Consider the following 20,475-nt stretch of genomic DNA (forward strand, 5'->3'; position numbering starts at 1 on the left):
TTGGTGTTACCCTCGTAGATGTCCCCCGGATGCATTCACTCCTTTTGCCAGTCACCGTAAACGGCCGCCAGTGGTGTCAGCAAACGACGCGCCCGCCGTGGCGGCTGCAGACGCAGTGGCCGGCCACGCGGACGCAACTTCCGGCTGGCACACGCACCGTACCGCCGCGCACCCGGCCAGCGGAGCGCCACGCGCGGCGCGCCGCCCGCTGCTCGGACACCCCTGCCGCTGCCGCTGCCGGCCTGTTTGCTGTCCGCTCGCCGCCGGCTGTCATCGGAAACACACCACCCCCTCCCCAGCACCACCCCCACCCCCGCCCCCACCACAGCCTCTCAACTCCTCGTCCGGAGCTATTCCCTCCGCCCCGAGACTTCCTTCGAACGAGATGGGGTCGTGACGTACCACGCCTTGCCCTGTCCGAACAATACAGTCATCTGGAGAGGAAGGCAAATTTACCTCCACAAGGCCACACTCCGCAGTTAATTTCGTATCCCTGAATATGTTGTACCTTTTCGAAGGATGCTGCAATAGAATGAGATTTTCACTTTGCAGCGGAGTGTGCGCTGACACGAAACTTCCTGGCAGATTAAAACTGTACCGAGCGAGGTGGCGCAGTGGTTAGCACACTGTACTCCCATTCTGGAGGAAGACGGTTCAATCCCGCGTCCGGCCATCCTGATTTAGGTTTTCCGTGATTTCCCTAAATCGCTCCAGGCAAATGCCGGGATGGTTCCTCTGAAAGGGCACGGCCGACTTCCTTGCCCGTCCTTCCCTGATCCGACGAGACCGATGACCTCGCAGTTTGGTCTCTTCCCACAAACAACCCAACCCCATTAAAACTGTGTGCCGGACCGAGACTCGAACTCGGGAGCTATGCCTTCCGCGTGCAGGTGCTCTACCAACTGAGCTACCCAAGCACGACTCGCGACCCCTCCTCACAGTTATAATTCCGCCAGTACCTCGTCTCCTACCTTCCCGAATTCGAGTCACGGCCCGGCACACAGTTTTAATCTGCCAGTAAGTTTCGATACTGCAATAGTCCCACATCAACTGCTGCTTACCTGACAAGTATTCCCTATTTTGCCGAAAACAGACATTTTGTGCCTGTGCCTGTGACTGTGTACAAAACACGTGTTGACTCTTGCAGAGAAGATAACCGCAAGCAGCCATTTTTATAATGATGCTTATTTATATAGATTGCGCCGTTAGCGTTTTCCAACGGACAGGTTCAAAGAAAAAAAAAGTGTGTTCAAATGTGTGTGAAATCTTATGGGACTTAACTGCTAAGGTCATCAGTCCCTAAGCTCACACCCTACTTAACCTAAATTATCCTAAGGACAAACACACACACACCCGTGCCCGAAGGAGGACTCGAACCTCTGCCGGGACCATTCATTCCCCCTTATGATGAAAACTCCTTGAGGTGGTGCTGCCCTACGACAAAATCGTAACGTGAGAATCTCTCTATTTAACCCTAACTATGCCACATAACGATTTCTGACGATGTAAACAAATTTGTTTACACCGTTCGAAGTCGCTTTTAACCCACAATTCTAGTTTCTCATATAATATTTCCGTTTCAGGGCACCAGACTGTCTATTTAACTTTAATTCTTGCTCAAAACAAACTGCAATTGTGTCTCATTACCATTTAGAAGGATGTAAACAAATTTGTTTACATCGTTCGAAATCGGTATGAGGTACAGTTTCAGTTAAATAGACAGTTTCTCACATTACATTTTCGTTGTAGGGCACCACCACCCCAAGGAATTTTCATCATATGGGGCAATGAAAACTGAAAACTAACGTAAACTACAAGAAATATTCTTAATTTTTGTGGCCGTAGTGTCCGTAATTGCTTAATAATTTCTGAGGGTATTTTTGTTCTGTCGTAGTTGCAACGACAGGACAGAAATACCCTCAAGAAGTACGAGAAAAATGTATCTTAACCTGAACAGTCCTCTGATTATGAACCTGTCTGTTCGAAACCGGCAACGACGTTATTTATATAAATAAACAGCTCTATAAAAAATGACTGGCTGCCGTTAACTTCTCTGCAAGAATCAACCTGTAAAAAATAGTTCGTGTTTCCGTAAGAGCGTGCTAAAATTTAACAGGGCATAGAGGATGCTCCAGTGGACAAGTTGAGGTAGGGAACCTGGGTTCAGAGAAGCCAGCCACATAATAGGAATAAAACCGCATTACTCTGTACTTTTTATTTACGAGGGTGAATCAATTGAAAACCTTAAATTTCTAATAACAAATGGAAATATCACGCCGTTATCCTGTAAGTCGGTGAGCGTGCTACAAACATCGTGCAGAATGGCCTGTAGCTGGCAGCATAGTGCAGATGCACACATACCGTCGCAGTATCAGTATAAAGATGGCCGCCCCACTTGCGACTTGCACCGGGGAAGAACAGCGTTCTGTTATTCGGTTTTTGCGTAGTGAAGGTGTGAAACCTGTTGAAATTCATCGCCGAATGAAGGTTCAGTACGGTGATGCATGTTTGTCACAGTAGCAAGTCCACGAATGGAGTAGGAAGATGCTCCTCGTGCAGGTCAGGCACAACGAGTTGTGATTCCATAGAACATTGCAGCAGTTGAAGTCATTGTGAAGGTAAACCGCCGAGTGACACTGAATGACATTGCAGCATGTTTACAGATCGGTCATGGGTCAGCACACCACACTGTGCATGATGTGCTCCAGTTTCGCAAAGTGTCTGCAAGATGGGTGCCACGGCAGCTGACTCCTGAAATGAGAGAACGACGTGTTGATGCTTGTGAAGAACTTCTTCGGCGCTTTGAACGAGAAGGTGATGGTTTCCTTGCAAGAATCGTTACTGGGGACGAAACCTGGGTTCACTTCCTCCAACCGGAAACGAAGGGAGCGAGCAAGAATGGCGCCATTCCTGAGCACCAAAACCGAAGAAGTTTCGAACAGAACCATCAGCAGGGAAGGTTATGCTCTCTCTTTTGGGACGAAAAAGGCGTCATTTTGGAGCATTACATGCCTACAGGAACCACTGTCACCAGGGCATCATACACAAATCTCCTAAAAAATCATCTGCGGTCTGCAATCAAATCGAAGTGTCGTGGATTGTTGTCAGCAGGTGTCCTTTTGCAAGATGGCAATGCAAGGTCCCACACTGCCCGTACAACACTTGCAACGATCACAGACTTGCATTTTGAGTGTCTTCCACATCTACTATACTCACCACACCTTGCCCCAAGCAATTTCCATATGTTTGGACCAATCAAAGACGCAATGGGAGGAAAGAGGTTCCGTTCTGATGAAGAGATACGCCACGCGGTGCATGAGTGGTTGCCCGGACTACCAAAAGAATTTTTTTCTAAAGGCAATTATGCACTTTGTTAAGCGCCGGAGGACTTGCATTGAGCGTGTGGGAGATTATGTTGAAAAGTGATACAGCTTTGTACCACTTCTGCACAATAAATAATATGTAAAAAAATATTTAAGGTTTTCATTTGATTCACTGTTGTATATTAGTTACAGTTAACTGCAGATAACATCACTGACACAATGAACGTACCATTTGTAGAGTGCCTTACAAAATGTGCTGAAACTGACGGCCATCAACCTCAATGCAAGCATGGCGTCGGCGAATTGGATTCTGACGCACCCTGACAAATACCCCAGTGTATTTCGAATCGCATCACAGGGAGCTACAATTCTGGCAACTAATTCCATCTCCTTATCCACTGGGGTCTCATACACAAGTGACCTTCGATATCCCCACAGCAAATAATCAAGGGAATTCAGGTCAGGTGACATCGCAGGCCGTGCAATAATACATCCCTTTCCAGTGCAGGAAATCCAGCAGACATCCATAGTGAAGGGAGCCGGTGCAACGTCGTGTTGCAGACACGTCCTCTCACGTACAGCCAACGGTACGTTCTGTCAACAACTGAGGTAGGGCTCTCTGTAGGAAACTTAAGTACAAGTGGCCATTCAGACGGCCTAATTCACCATGACTTACTAGTAATCAGGCTAGTCCTCCATGTTTCCTTGCAGGAAATAAAGGATGTACATGTAAATAAAGAGCACACTACGTGTAAACTTGTACGCTTTTCAGTCGTAAATACGCCGGAAAACAGTAGTGCTACCCAAAGAGGTAGACAAGTTTACTTCCACATCTCCTTAAGCTGGCTTCTCCGGCACCAGGCTCGCTACCTCGAATTGTTCAGTGGAGCATTCTCTGCGTTCTGTTACATTTTTACACACTCTTACAGAAACACCCAGTATTTTCTTTTTTACTTTTCGTGCGATTGGTTGGTTTTGGCCTTACAGGCACTTATCGAGTGCTACAGGCTCTTATCGAGTGCTGTCTGTAAGAGACAGGAAAGGAAGTAAGTAACCTGTTCATTATTTCAAAAAATAATCATCGTAACTCTTAATACATGTATCCCACTGTGACGCAAGACGGTCAAAGCCGCCATAGTGTGCAGGCCCACATCTCGCCAAGATTGTTCCGACTACGTTGCAGAAATTTCCCTGGGTAGCCCTTACACATCCTCCATACGATTTCCATATTTTTTCCATATTTTAGGAGCCCTGAAGAGAGACATTCGTGACCGTCCTTTGCTTCAAACGAGGAGATGCACACCTGGGTACTATCAGGGTTGCGTAGGCAACTACAAACGTTTTTCCGCACTGCACTGGCCGTCTTCTCTCACAGTGAGATGTATGTATTTACTATTATGCAGATTGCTTTTGTAATGCTAAACAGTTTACTTACTTTTTGGGGTTCCGTAGTGCAGTCGGCAAAACCGGAACCTTCCGTAATCTCTTTCTCAATCCGCAGGTCTGTCTCTCTGTCCACCCGACTATCAAGAACTACATTTCCCAACAATGGCTAGATGTATCAAGTTGAAATTTACGTCACACATCTATGGTCCCTTGCTGGTGGAATAAACGCTAGCTTCTAAGTCGGTGCAGTCAAAACATACGGGCGTTTACGTCACGTGTTTTGATACTCGCAAACTTACTCATCAAAACCTATAGGGTGCCTCTCGTTGGTCTAGAATCATGAAATCTGATAAAAATCAAGGTTTTACAGTAGATCTGAAGAAAATAATCCGAAAACTGTGAATTTATATCACACGAAAAACGCTTATTGCCATTTGTTATACGACTATCTGTCTGTCTATTCGTCTGTTAAGACCCATATTCTCAGGAGCGAGTAGACGTATGAAGTTCAGATCAATGTCACATATCAACGTCCATAGTCCCTTGGTGGCTGAAATATGGTAAACTTGTAAATCATTGCAATGTTAATATATGACGGTTTGTGTCACACATTTTGATACTAGTTAACTCTCTCATTAAAACCTACACGGAACCTTCCGTTGAAGTAGAGTCAAGAAATTTGGCAAGAACGAAGCTTTCATAGTATAAGTAAAGCAAGTAACCAACAAATTGTTAGTTTGTAACTATAGAAGAATAGAAAAATATTTCTTCTTCCATTTGTTATCCGACTTTAAACTGAAAACATTCTCGAAATTCTTGGAATTTCCTGAACCGATGTTTTGCCCATATTACTATTGATAACAGGCAAAATCGATCCTTGGATCGACAAACAGTCTGAATATATAATTAAGTTAGTACGGAACCCTCAGTCCTACTCAAACCTGGCCAGTTCTTTTCCATCTGCCTCGTTTTCATTTCACTGCCCCTTATGTAAGTATCGCATATAAACACAAAACTCCATTATTCCAGAATGAGATTTTCACTCTGCAGCGGAGTGTGCGCTGATGTGCAACTTCATGGCAGATAAAATGTGTGCCCGACCGGGACTCGAACTCGGGACCTTTGCCTTTCGCGGGCAAGTGATCTACCATCTGACCTACCGAAGCACGACTCACGCCCGGTACTCACAGCTTTACTTCTGCCAGTATCTCGTCTCCTACCTTCCAAACTTTACAGAAGCTCTCCTGCGAACCTTGCAGAACTAGCACTCCTGAAAGAAAGGATACTGCGGAGACATGGCTTAGCCACAGCCTGGGGGATGTTTCCAGAATGAGATTTTCACTCTGCAGCGGAGTGTGCGCTGATGTGAAACTTCCTGGCAGATAAAAATGTGTGCCCGACCGAGACTCGAACTCGTGACCGTTGCCTTTCGCGGGCAAGTGCTCTACCATCTGAGCTACCGAAGCACGAATCACGGCCGGTCCTCAGAGCTTCTGTAAAGTTTGGAAGGTAGGAGACGAGGTACTGGCAGAAGTGGAGCTGACAGGACCGGGCGTGAGTCGTGTTTCGGTAGCTCACTCCCTTCCCAACCACTGCTTCTATTCCTCGTCCCTCGACTCTTGTAACTGCCATCTGGTTTCTGTATAATCTGTAAATAGCCTTTCGCTCCCTGTATTTTACCTCTGCCACCTTCAGAATTCCAGTCAACATCGTCAAAAGCTTTCTCTAAGTCTACAAATGCTAGAAACGTAGGTTTGCCCTTCCTTAATCTATCTTCTAAGATGTCATAGGGTCAGTATTGCCTCACGTGTTCCAACATTTCTACAGAATCCAAACTGATCTTCCCCGAGGTCAGCTTCTACTAGTTTTTCCATTCGTCTGTAAAGAATTCGTGTCAGTATTTTGCAGCTGCGACTTATTAAACTGATAGTTCGGTAATTTTCATATCTGTCAACACCTGCTTTCTTTGGGATTGGAATTATTGTATTCTTCTTGAAGTCTGAGAGTATTTCGCCTGTCTCATACATCTTGCTCACCAGATGGTAGAGTTTTGTCAGGGCTCGCTCTCCCAAGGCCGTCAGTAGTTCTAAGAATGCTGTCTACTCCCGGGCCTTGTTTCGACTCAGGTCTTTCAGTGCTCTGTCAAACTCTTCGCGCAGTATCATATTTCCCATTTCATCTTCATCTACCTCCTCTTCCATTTCCATAATATTGTCCTCGGGAGCATCGCCCTTGTATAGACCCTCTATATACTCCTTCCACCTTTCTGCTTTCCCTTGTTTGCTTAGAACTTGGTTTCCATGTGAGCTCTTGATATTCATGCAAGTGGTTCTATTTTCTCCAAAGGTCTCTTTAATTTTCCTGTAGGCAGTATCTATCTTACGCCTAGTGAGATAAGCCTCTACATCCTTACACTTGTCCTCTAGCCATCCCTGCTTAGTCATTTGCACTTCCAGTCGATCTCATTTTTGAGACGTTTTTGTTCCTTTTTGCCTGCTTCATTTATTGCATTTTTGTATTTTCTCCTTTCATCAATTAAATTCAGTATCTCTTCTGTTACCCAAGGATTTCTACTAGCGCTCGCCTTTTTACCTACTAGATCCTCTGCTGCATTCACTATTTCATCTCTCAAAGCTACCCATTCTTGTTCTACTGTATTTGTTTCCTCCATTGGCGGCTGGAGTGACCGAGCGGTTTTAGGCGCTGCAGTCTGGAGCCGCGCGACCACTACGGACGCAGGTTCGAATCCTGCCTCGGGCATGGATGTGTGTGATGTCCTTAGGTTGGTTAGGTTTAAGTAATTCTAAGTTTTTGGGGACTAATGACCTCAGCAGTTAAGTCCCATAGTGCTCAGAGCCATTTGAACGATTTTTCCCCCATTCTTGTCAATCGTCACCGTAATGCTCTCCCTGAGCCTCTCTACAATCTCTGGTTCTGTCAGTTTATCCAGGTCCCATCTTCTCAAATTGCCACTTTTTTGATATATTTCCATAATATTTGGAATCCCATGGAAACTCGCTACCAGTTCTTGTAACATCTTGCATACTGTTAAATATAGCCATGTAGACTGATCGAAAAAAAGTCGCAACACCAAAAAAATAATGTAATGTAAAGTAATTTCGAGATTGCAGTTGCCTAGGTAACATGTTTAAGTGATTAGCATTAGAACATCACAGGTTAATGTAGGCCATTGGAAAAGTGAAATGCTGGAACACTAATGACCAGTGTAATCGGCAGAAAGTTGAATGCAAGCATGGAATCATGCGTGCATTGTGTTGCAGCGGTACCGGATGCCAGTTTGTGGGGGGCAGTTCCACGCCTGTTGCACTTGGTCGGTCAATACAGGGACGGCAACACTGGTTGTGGCTGACGCACGAGTTGTCGCAAGGTGACGGCCCCTGTGTGCTCGACTGGAGACACATCTGGGCCCGCTACGGTCGCAGGTTCGAATCCTGCCTCTGGCATGGATGTGTGTGATGTGCTTAGGTTAGTCAGGCTTAAGTAGTTCTTAGGCGACTGATGACCTCAGAAGTTAAGTCCCATAGTGCTGAGAGCCATTTGAACCATTTTGAACCAGATCTGGGGATCGAGCAGGTCAAGGCAACATGTCGACACTCTGTAGAACACGTGGGATTACAAAAGCGGTATGTGGGCGAGCGCTATCCTGTTGGAAAACACCCCTTGGAATGCTCTTCATGAATGGCAGCACAACAAGCCGAATCGCCCGACTGACGTACAGATCTGTAGTCAGGGATAACCGCGAGAGTGTTCCTGCCGTCATACGAAGCCGCACTCCAGACAATGACTCCAGGTGTGTTTAGCACGCTGGCTGGTTGGTTGCACGCTCTCAACTGCTGTACTTCTAACCAACGGATATCACCGAAGCACCACCAGATGTCATCAGAAACCACAGCACACCTCCACCCTGCCCTCCAATGAGCAGTCGCTTGACACCACTGAAGCTACAAATGGCGTCGGTTTTGGGGTCAGTGGAATGCGTGCTACAGCGCGTCTGTGCCCGAGCTATCCTGGAAGTAACCGATTTGCAGCAGTTGGTTGCGCCACTGCGGTGCCAACTGCTGCTCGAGTTGCCGCTGCAGATGCAGAACGTTGCGCCAGAGCCGTACGCCGAACACGAAGGTCTCGGCTCTCGCTGGTGCTACGTGGCCATCCGGAGCCCCGTCTTCTTGCGACCGTACATTCTGGTGACACCTCTACCTGCAGTCGTGCACACCGGCTACATTCCTGCCAAGTCTGTCCGCAGTACCGCAGGAGGAACATCCGGCTTCTCGTGTCGCTATTACACGACCGTGCTCCAAGTCAGTGAGGTGTTGATAGTGGCGCCCTTGCCGCCTTAGAGCCAATTTCAAAGATGACTGACGCTCACACCGGTACGACGTGTGGTTGAAGCACATCTGATTTGCGCTACTAGCGGCACTCATATGCGGCTGGCGCGAAATGTGAATTGAGATCATGTTCCAGATACAGAAGGCGGCCTACCAACTTTGGTTCATGCCGCACAACACCTTGTTGCTGTTGTGTTTTTTTTTCCGTCAGTGGAGCTCGCTCATAAAATGAGCGTTCGTGCACCATAGTGTTAAATTGTCCTAATGTGGTTAACTTCTCTGTTTAGTGACCATTAAATTGTGAGCCTGTGAATATACTTATAAGGAATGTTGACAGATTTTATATGGGACAATGTTTCTGCTGAATGTGATAAACAGGAAGTATGGAGAGAAGATTCGAGGGGGTGGAGCGCACCAGGACAACAATGGTGATGCTTTGTGGCAGCTTTAGGTAGTCGCGTCAGTCGCGGCTGTCACTGCTGTCGAAACAACACTGACTCACTCGAAAGGCAGCTGCTGGTAGGACGAAAACAGGATGAGTGTAGAACTGTGGAGACCAACCAGATCGCCACGCCCGAATCTCTAGTCCTTGCTGATATCAGCACTGCACCTACCGTCACTAGAGCACTGGTTGTTCGGGCCGACATACGTCGTCTGGTCCAAAAGGATTCGTACACGATTGTTGTTGTTGTTGTCTTCAGTCCTGAGACTGGTTTTATGCAGCTCTCCATGCTAATCTATCCTGTGCAAGCTTCTTCATTTCCCAGTACTTACTGCAACCTACATCCTTCTGAATCTGCTTAGTGTATTCATCTCTTGGTCTCCCTCTACGATTTTTACCCTCCACGCTGCCCTCCAATGCTAAATATGTGATCCCTTGATGCCTCAGAACATGTCCTACCAACCGGTCCCTTCTTCTTGTCAAGTTGTGCCACTAACTCCTCCCCAATTCTATTCAGTACCTCCTCATTAGTTATGTGATGTACCCATCTAATCTTCAGCATTCTTCTGTAGCGCCACATTTCGAAAGCTTCTATTTTCTTCTTGTCCAAACTATTTATCGTCCATGTTTCACTTCCATACATGGCTACACTCCTTACAAATACTTTCAGAAACGACTTCCTGACACTTAAATCTATGCTCGATGTTAACAAATTTCTCTTCTTCAGAAACGCTTTCCTTCCCATTGCCAGTCTACATTTTATATCCTCTCTACTTCGACCATCATCAGTTATTTTGCTCCCCAAATAGCAAAACTCCTTTACTACTTTATGTGTCTCATTTCCTAATCTAATTCCCTCAGCATCACCCGACTTAATTCGACTACATTCCATTATCCTCGTTTTGCTTTTGTTGATTTTCATCTTATATCCTCCTTTCAAGACACTGTCCATTCCGTTCAACTGCTCTTCCGAGTCCTTTGCTGTCTCTGACAGAATTACAATGTCATCGGCGAACCTCAACGTTTTTATTTCTTCTCCATGGACTTTAATACTTACTCCGAATTTTGCCTTAGTGGTCTTAGTGGACACTTATATGATGTGTGTTCCACCCTTCGCTTTCGTGATACACTTTCAAAGATGTACGGGAACACCTGAGGGGGAATGGCGGCCCGTTCCTCCTGAAGAGCCGAAACCACTGTCTAGACAAGAGGGAAGTCGGCGGTCTAAATCGTTGCAGAGGTCTTCCATTGCGTTCCACAAACGATTGCTGCTCGAAGGAAGGGCACATCGTAATGGTGATACAAACAGTCGCCTCTGAACTGTTGCTCTCCTGTATGGAGTCCGCAATGCTATAAAATGTGTTGACATCCTTCCCCACTGAGAGGTTTCTTATGCACGATAAGGGAAGGACACCCTAACTGACAGCCCCACACCTGACAGATACTCCACTGGTGACGCTACAGCCGATGCCAGGTAAGGTTCTCTGCACGTTCGTCAAGCCCACACCCCTCCATTTGGTTAGGACAGCGTACAGCGGAATTCATTTCTCCGAATCACTCATTTCCAGCCATCGACAGCGCAGAGGTGTCGCCCTTTACGCCACCTTGCGAGGTGGCTGCAATACACAGTGTCCGATCAAACAGATCGATAAATTGATGAACAGATTCTACGAAGAATGGCAAATATCTTGACGTGTGACAACAGAAGATCCCCACAGCCGCCATCTCACTCAAGCCCATGTCCAAATCTAATCCTCATAAAGCCGAATGACAAGTAAGAACACCTACACTTCAAAACATATCACCACATCAACATCAAATGCTCTGTCTCTGACAGCCTGGGCATCCACAGCAGACATCTTCTTCTCCACAGAATCCTGTACTGGCACGGTCTCGCACAACTACCCACACAGGTATTATGCACAAACTCTTGCCCTCGTGTCAGACACCCCCATCATCCAGTACCTCATACACCTCGAAACTGTGTGGCTTATGACTCCACTGTACCCATTCTTTTCAAGTGCCCACGCGAAGTCAGAGTATTGTGTGAGGTTCTGATGTCACTTTTTAACTCCTGGGTGATTCCGTCCTCTGATTTGATGCGATTTTTTTAACCCTCCCCCGTAATGCACGACGGTTCGTGTCGTCACTACATGAAGTCTGGCTGGTTTTGTTTTAGCTGTGCTCGTTCCTTAGAGCTTCCACTTGACAGTCACACCACCAGCGACTGACTTGGGGAGCTTTAGAGCAGTTGATATGACCCTGAAGTATCTGTTTGTCGTGTGGCATCCAGTGAGCAGTCCAGCTGCAAAGTCACTCATCTCTCGTGACTCAGCCGCTGTGGCGTTACTGCTTCTCCGCTGACAACAGAACGTCTGTCTCACAGAAGAACCACAGGGCTGTGCCCCTCTCATTTCCAGTAAGACTTTAACGATTAATTATCTACAAAGTTGAAAATTTGAATTAAACGCTGTGCCACAGCTGGTAGTTGGGCCTGGGTCTGCTTGCTTACTAGCCAGGTTGTTATTGTTGTTGTTGTTGTTGTTGTGGTGGTCTCCAGTCCTGAGACTGGTTTGATGCAGCTCTCCACGCTACTGTACCTTGAGCGAGCCTCTTCACCTCTGTACAATTACTGCAGCCTACATCCCTCTGAATCTCGTTACTGTACTCATCTCTTGACGTCCCTCTACAGTTTTGACCCCCTATGCAACCCTCCAGTTCTAAATTGGTGATCCCTTGATGCTTCAGAACGTGTCCTAGCAACCTCTCCCTTCTTCTAGTCAGCTTGTGCCACAAATTTCTTTACTTCCCAATTCTGTTGAGTACATACTCATTAGTTACGTGATCTACCCATCTGATCTTGACCAATCTTCTGTAGCACCAGAGTTCAAAGGTTTCTATTCCGTTCTTGTCTAAACTGTTAACTGTCCATGTTTCACTTCCATACATGGCTACACTAGGCAGCTATAGCATGGCTGCATGGAGTACCCTAGTCCAATGCCCTCCCTAACACAGACTTCTATTCGCATCTTCATCTTATTTTCCCCTCATTAGATCGTCACTGTTGCCGAGGTTTTCCGGTACTGGAATAGCACCACAGTGTAGGACATAACGGGCAAATCCTGCCTATATCTGAGGCCCAGATGTAGATCCGACGCTGTCCTGCTATTCCGGTACCGCAGAAGCACGACAGTAGTACATCTATATCTACATTTATACTCCGCAAGCCACCAGACGGTGTGTGGCGGAGGGCACTTTACGTGCCACTGTCATTGCCTCCCTTTCCTGTTCCAGTCGCGTACGGTTCGCGGGAAGAACGACTGCCGGAAAGCCTCCGTGCGCGCTCGAATCTCTCTAATTTTACATTCGTGATCTCCTCGGGAGGTATAACTAGGGGAAGCAATATATTCGATACCTCATCCAGAAACGCACCCTCTCGAAACCTAAACAGCAAGCTACACCGCGATGCAGAGCGCCTCTCTCACAGAGTCTGCCACTTGAGTTTGCTAAACATCTCCGTAACGCTATCACGCTTACCAAATAACCCTGTGACGAAATGCGCCGCTCTTCTTTGGATCTTCTCTATCTCCTCCGTCAACCCGATCTGGTACGGATCCCACACTGATGAGCAATACTCAAGTATAGGTCGAACGAGTGTTTTGTAAGCCACCTCCTTTGTTGATGGACTACATTTTCTAAGGACCCTCCCAATGAATCTCAACCTGGCTCCCACCTTACCAACAATTAATTTCATATGATCATTCCACTTCAAATCGTTCCGTACGCGTACTCCCAGATATTTTACAGAAGTAACTGCTACCATTGTTTGTTGCGCTATCATATAATCATACAATAAAGGATCCTTCTTTCTATATATTCGCAATACATTAAATTTGTCAATATTAAGGGTCAGTTGCCACTCCCAGCACCAAGTGCCTATCCGCTGCAGATCTTCCTGCATTTCGCTGAAATTTTCTAATGCTGTGTATACTACAGCATCATCCGCGAAAAGCCGCATGGAACTTCCGACGCTATCTACTAGGTCATTTATAAATATTGTGAAAAGCAATGGTCCCATAACACTCCCCAGTGGCACGCCAGAGGTTACTTTAACGTCTGTAGACGCCTCTCCATTGAGAAAAACATGCTGTGTTCTGTTTGCTAAAAACTCTTCAATCTAGCCGCACACCTGGTCTGATATTCCGTAGGCTCTTACTTTGTTTATCAGGCGACAGTGCGGCACTGTATAGAACTCCTTCCGGAAGTGAAGGAAAATGGCATCACCCTGGGAGCCTGTAGCTAATATTTTCTGGGTCTCGTGAACAAATAAAGCGAGTAACGACCTAAGAAGGGGAAAATGATGATGTGAACTGGTTTGTGTTAGGTAGGGCTCTACACTAGAGTAGTCCGCGCACCTGTGGTAGCTGTACTGCCGTGTGGTGTAGTGGGTGGCATACCTGCTTGGTAAGTATACCTGGGTTCAGGTCCTGGCTGTGGCAAAAATTTTAATTCATTTCTTCAGCTTCGAAGCTGAAGGTGAGACTCAAATTCCTTGAGAAAAATCCAAAAATGGCGATGTTTACGTATCTCAGATGGAAACCGAGTTCTAAGCAAAGAAGGGAAAGCAGAAAGGTGGAAGGAATATATAGAGAGTCTATACAAGGGCGATGTACTTGAGGACAATCTTATGTAAATGGTAGAGGATGTAGATGAAGATCAAATGGGAGATACGATACTGCGTGAAGAGTTTAACGGAGCACTGAATGACCTGAGTCGAAACAAGGCCCCCGGAGTAGACAACATTCCATTAGAACTACTGACGGCCTTAGGAGAGCCAGTCCTGACAAAACTCTACCATCTGGTGAGCAAGATGTATGAAACAGGCGAAATACCCTCAGACTTCAAGAAGAATATAATAATTTCAATCCCACAGAAAGCAGGTGTTGACAGATGCGAAAATTACCGAACAATCAGTTTAATAAGTCGCAGCTGCAAAATACTGACACGATTTCTTTACAGACGAATGGAAAAACTAGTAGAAGCCGACCTCGGGGAAGATCAGTTTGGATTCCGTAGAAAACTGGAACACGTGAGGCAATACTGACCCTACGACTTATCTTAGAAGCTAGATTAAGGAAGGGCAAACCTACGTTTCTAGCATTTGTAGACTTAGAGAAAGCTTTTGACAATTTTGACTGGAATACCCTCTTTCAAATTCTAAAGGTGGCAGGGGTAAAATACAGGGAGCGAAAGGCTATTTACAATTTGTACAGAAACCAGATGTCAGTTATAAGAGTCGAGGGACATGAAAGGGAAGCAGTGATTGGGAAGGGAGTGAGACAGGGTTGTAATCTCTCCCTGATGTTATTCAATCTGTATATTGAACAAGCAATTAAGGAAACAAAAGAAAAATTCGGAGTAGGTATTAAAATCCATGGAGAAGAAATAAAAACTTTGAGGTTCGCCGATGACATTGTAATTGTGTCAGAGACAGCAAAGAACTTGGAAGAGCAATTGAACGGAATGGATAGGGTCTTGAAAGGAGGATAGAAGATGAACATCAACAAAAGCAAAACTAGGATAATGGAATGTAGTCGAATTAAGTCGGGTGATGCTGAGGGAATTAGATCAGGAAATGAGACACTTAAAGTAGTAAAGGAGTTTTGCTATTTGGGGAGCAAAATAACTGATGATGGTCGAAGTAGAGAGGATATAAAATGTAGACTGGCAATGGGAAGGAGAGCGTTTCTGAAGAAGAGAAATTTGTTGACGTCGAGTATACATTTAAGTGTCAGGATGTCGTTTCTGAAAGTATTTGTATGGAGTGTAGCCATGTATGGAAGGGAAACATGGACGATAAATAGTTTGGACAAGAAGAGAATAGAAGCTTTCGAAATGTGGTGCTACAGAAGAATGCTGAAGATTGGATGGGTAGATCACATAACTAATGAGGAGGTGTTGAATAGGATTGGGGAGAAGAGAAGTTTGTGGCACAACTTGACCAGAAGAAGGGATCGGTTGGTACGACGTGTTCTGAGGCACGAGGGATCACCAATTTAGTATTGGAGGGCAGCGTGGAGGCCAAAAATCGTAGAGGGAGACCAAGAGATGAATACACTAAGCAGATTCAGATGGATGTAGGTTGCAGTAGGTACTGGGAGATGAAGGAGCTTGCACAGGATAGAGTAGCATGGAGAGCTGCATCAAACCAGTCTCGGGACTGAAGGCCACAACAACAACAACATATGTATCTCAATGATTGTGTGGACCTATGGCCTTTTCTTGCAATCTGTTGGAGCATAAATTCCAGTTGAGTATGGGTACAGGCGTCTTATTTGAGATGTCGTAGCTGTACTGCTGTGTGGTGTAGTGGGTAGCATACCTGCTTAGTAAGTAGACCTGGTTTCAGGTCCTGGCTGTGGTAAAAAGTTTAATTCATTTCTTCAGCTTCGAAGCTAAAGGTGAGACTCAAATTCCTTGAGAAAAATCTAAAAATGGCGATGCTTACGTATCTGAATGATTGTGTGGACCTATGGCTTTTGCTTGCAATCCGTTGGAGCATAAATTGTCAGTTGAGAATGGGTACAGGTGTCTTATTTGAAGTGTCGCGCTAATGTGGTCCCAACTAATGAATGAGATGAGAGTGGAACCCTTCTGAGTTCCTCTCTGTGTCACGCGGTACCCTGACGGTCCCTTCATGCTGGCATTTCCGCGTCCCTTGACGCCCAGTGGTCAGCCAGGGGTGTCCGGGTCCCTGCGACGCTGCAGGCAGGCGCCTCTTCTCTGCGGAGTTGGAGGCGCCTTCCCAGCGCGCTCTTCGCCGCCTCCGCCGCCCCTACTCGCCTCGCCCTTCCTTCTTCTTTTTCTTCTTTCCCTGCCCACTCCTCCCTCTCTGTGCTCTCGCCCCGCCGCTGCGACTGCTCACTCGCTGCTCGCTGCCGCCGCCGTCTAAAAATAGCCTCTCTCGGGGTGGCCGTCCCAATTACGCGCCGCCGCCGCCTCCTGCGCCCTCGCTTTTGCTACCCCTGAGAGCCGGTCGCGTTATAAGCGGCCGCTGGCTGACCCAGTGGTGCGCGCGCCGCGACAAAAAAAGCCGCACCGGCGCGCCGGCCGCGCGCAGTGAAAGCCCAGCCCGTCCCCAGCACAGCACAGCACAGCACAGCGCAGCGCAAGCGGACGCCGCTTGCCCCAGGTCAGGGACGGCGCACAGCGAGGAAGGCGGGCCGCCGCCTGGGTACGGGACACAGCACGCGGCAAACGTCCACCTTCACGATCAAACGTGTCTGTAGACTTGGCCACTGTTTCTATGTTTCGATACAGTGTATCGATACGTGCAACTGTTTCAGTGTTTCGGAGCGGCTGTGGTTCACTGTTTCGAAACAGTGGTGTTTCATTCCACCCCTGTCTCGGATAACCGGACCAGATTCGATCTCGAGCCAGACACAGAAACTGTATCGTTGTTTCAAAATAAGGCTGTTTCAGTCCACCTGTGCTCGGAACGGACTAATTGTATCGAAACAGTGATGTTTCATTCCGCTCTGTGTCGGACGAGATTCGGGCTCGGCACAGGTACTGAAACACAACATACCACTTCGTGAAACTCTTTCGAGAGTGTCGAAATCTTTTTGACAAGCAATAGCATGAAGCTTAAGATATCCGAAAATAAAGCTTCGTTTCTAGCTGACTGTCCTATTCCGAAATGGCGCAACATCTGCTTTATAAACACTAACCAAACAATAAAACAACGCATACTATTCACATTCAAAATAATAAGTATGTGAAAATCATTCAGTTAAGTTACACTTTTTTATAACATACGCTTCTGTGTTCATGTACAGTAATCACATTAAGAAACGCAAGTAAGCCTACAATATTTTGAATAGAAAATATACATAAATCTGATGTAGGTATAATTCCAAGTAATCTGTTTGACATATGACTGGTAGTGTAATGGTGAATGGGAAGGGCTGGGAAGCATGGAGAATTTATAGTAGCGATTCGAAATACCTTGAAAGACAAAAATTTTTTCTGTTATATTTTGTTATTTATTCGAATTATTTCGCGTTATTTGTGAGTCTATAGGCACTGTGCCTATTATCCACAATGATTCCCTATGTGTAGATGGAAATTAGCAGGATGGGTATATTACCCATACTAACGGAATGCAGTTTGCTCCCACCTCCAGTTCCGTTCGTGGTGGTTCTTCTGTCTTCAGCTATGGCTGTCCTCAGCCAATTGAAAAAGTATGAAAGTCACACGACACGGAAGCAGCGCATTTGCTGCAGGAAATACGAAACTGCCAAGACGCCTAAGTGATAGTTTCACACTTTCTGCGACATGATTAGCGCTCTCGCACCTCATTTGTGTTTATATGGACATACTTATACAGTAGACATTCAAGATGATAAAATGTGTAGGTTTATTAGATTACAAAACATAAACTGTTTCACTGTTTCGAAACAGCGTATCGGAACATTACACTGTACTGTTTCATTTGTTTCGAAACACTTACATGTTTCAGTTTGCCCATCTCTACGTGTCTGGCAAAATCGCACGGGTTTTCCCACCGAGCCCGTACACCTCCGAACAATGTATGCCGCCTAATTTTATCCATTGTCTGCAGTGTTTCTTCTGCGGCTGTATTACTTTCGAAAAAATAAAGAACAACCGCCTTCAGCCACAAATCGTGACTTTATTAAAATGCGCGGTGCGTTTCGAGCCCTTGGGGGCTCATCTTCAGGTGCTGTGATAGTCTACATAACCTGTACAGTCCGTTTAATTCTGGCTCTGACAACATGACCTTATGAAATACACTGAAGAGCCAAAGAACCTGCTACACCTGCCTGATATCGTGTACAGCTCCCCGCGAGCACGCGGAAGTGTCGCAACACGACGTGGCGTGGACTCGGCTAATGCCTGAAGTGGTGCTGGAGGGAACTGACACCACGAATCCTGCTGCAGGGCTGTCCATAAATCCTCAAGAGTACGACGGGATGGAGATCTCTTAAGAAGCACGTCGCAAGGCATTCCAGATATGCTCGATAATGTTCATGTCTGGGGACTTGGGTGGCCAGCGAAAGTGTTTAAACTCGGAAGGGTGTTCCTGCGTTCAGTCTGTAGCAATTCTGCACGTGTGCGCTGTCGCACTGTCCTGCTGATACTGCTCAAGTTACTCGAAATCAGTGTTGACTAACTGAAACCCTCAGCTGCCGACAGGTGTTGTTGATACACCTCGATGAGGACAGCTGAAAATGTGTGCCCCGACCGGGCAAATGTCTATAAGGTACAATACATATGTAGAATTGCTGACAGTTGGGAATGTGCATCTCACGAGCAGCGTGCACAGTCATCAATAGCAACTTCTTTCGAGAACAGTTACTATCTTCGTATATTACTCGAAATCCGCAATGGACATGAATGGATGCAGGTGATCAGAGAGGATGCTTACGTACGTATCACTTGTTAAGAGTCGTATTTAGACGTCTCAGGAGTCGCATATGGCCTCAACTGCAGACGCCCCACACCATTACAGAGAATCCACCAGCTTGAACAATCCCCTGATGACATATAGGGTCCACGGATTCATGAGGTTGTCACATACCCGCTCGATACAATTTTAAACGAGACACTTCCGACCAGGCAACATGTTTCCCGTCATCAATGTTCATGGGCCCGCCGGCCGTTGTGGCTGAGTGGTTCTAGGCGCTACAGTCTGGAACCGCGCGACCGCTACGGTCGCAGGTTCGAATCCTGCCTCGTGCATGGATGTGTGCGATGTCCTTAGGTTAGTTAGGTTTAACTAGTTCTAGGGGACTGATGACCACAGCTGTTAAGTCCCATAGCCCTCAGAGCCATTTGAACCATTTTGTTCGCGGGCCCAGGCGACTCGTAACGCTTTGTGTCATGCAGTCATCATGATGGGCCTCCGGCTTCCAAACCCTATACCGACGATGTTTCGTTGAACGGTTCGGACGCTGACACGTGTTGACGGCCCAGCATTGAAATCTACAGCAATTCAACGATTCTCTCCAGTCGTTGTTGCTCCCGTTCTTGCAGGATCGCTTTCCGGCCACAGCGATGTCGGCCATTCGATGTTTTACCCAATTCCTGACATTCACGACTACAACACCACGTTCAACCTCACTTAAATCTTTATACCCGCCATTGTAGCAACAGTAACCCACTAAAAACCGAATCACAGAAGCTGGATGGAAAAACATAGGTACAGAGAAGGTAACTGCAAAGAAACCGTGGGTAACAGAAGAAATACTTCAGCTGATTGATGAAAGAAGGAAGTACAAAAATGTTGCGGGAAGCTCAGGAACACAGAAATACAAGTCGCTGAGAAATGAAATAAACAGGAAGCTAAGACGAAACGGGTGCAAGAAAAATGTGAAGAAATCCAAAAAGAAATAATAGTAAGAAAGTCAAATTAACCTTCGGTGAAATTAAAAGAAAGAGTGGTAACATTAAGAGTGCAAACGGAATTCTATTGTTAAACACAGAGGAGATAGCAAATAGGTGGAAGGAGTACATTGAAAACCTTTATGAGGGCAAGATTTGTCTGATGTTATAGGGGAAGAAACAGGAATCGATTTAGAAGACATAGGGGACCCAGTATTAGAATGAGAATTTAAGAGAGATTTGGAGGACTTGATATGAAATAAGGCATAAGGGATCGATTAAATTCCATCAGAATGTCTAAAAACATTAGGGGAAGTGGCAACAAAACGACTATTGACGCTGATGTGTGCAATGTATGAGTCTGGCAATATACCGTCTGACTTTCGGAAAAATATCATCCACACAATTCCCAAGACTGCAAGAGCTCACGAGTGCGAGAATATCGCACTGTCAGCTTAACAGCTAATGCATCCAAGTTGTTGACAAGAATGATATACGGAAAAATGGAAAAGAAAATTGAGGATGTGTTAAATCACGACCAGTTTGGCTTTTGGTAAGGTAGAGGCACCAGAGA

This window comes from Schistocerca serialis, chromosome 11 (genome assembly GCF_023864345.2).
Source record: "Schistocerca serialis cubense isolate TAMUIC-IGC-003099 chromosome 11, iqSchSeri2.2, whole genome shotgun sequence".
NCBI classification, from domain to species: Eukaryota; Metazoa; Arthropoda; class Insecta; order Orthoptera; family Acrididae; genus Schistocerca; species Schistocerca serialis.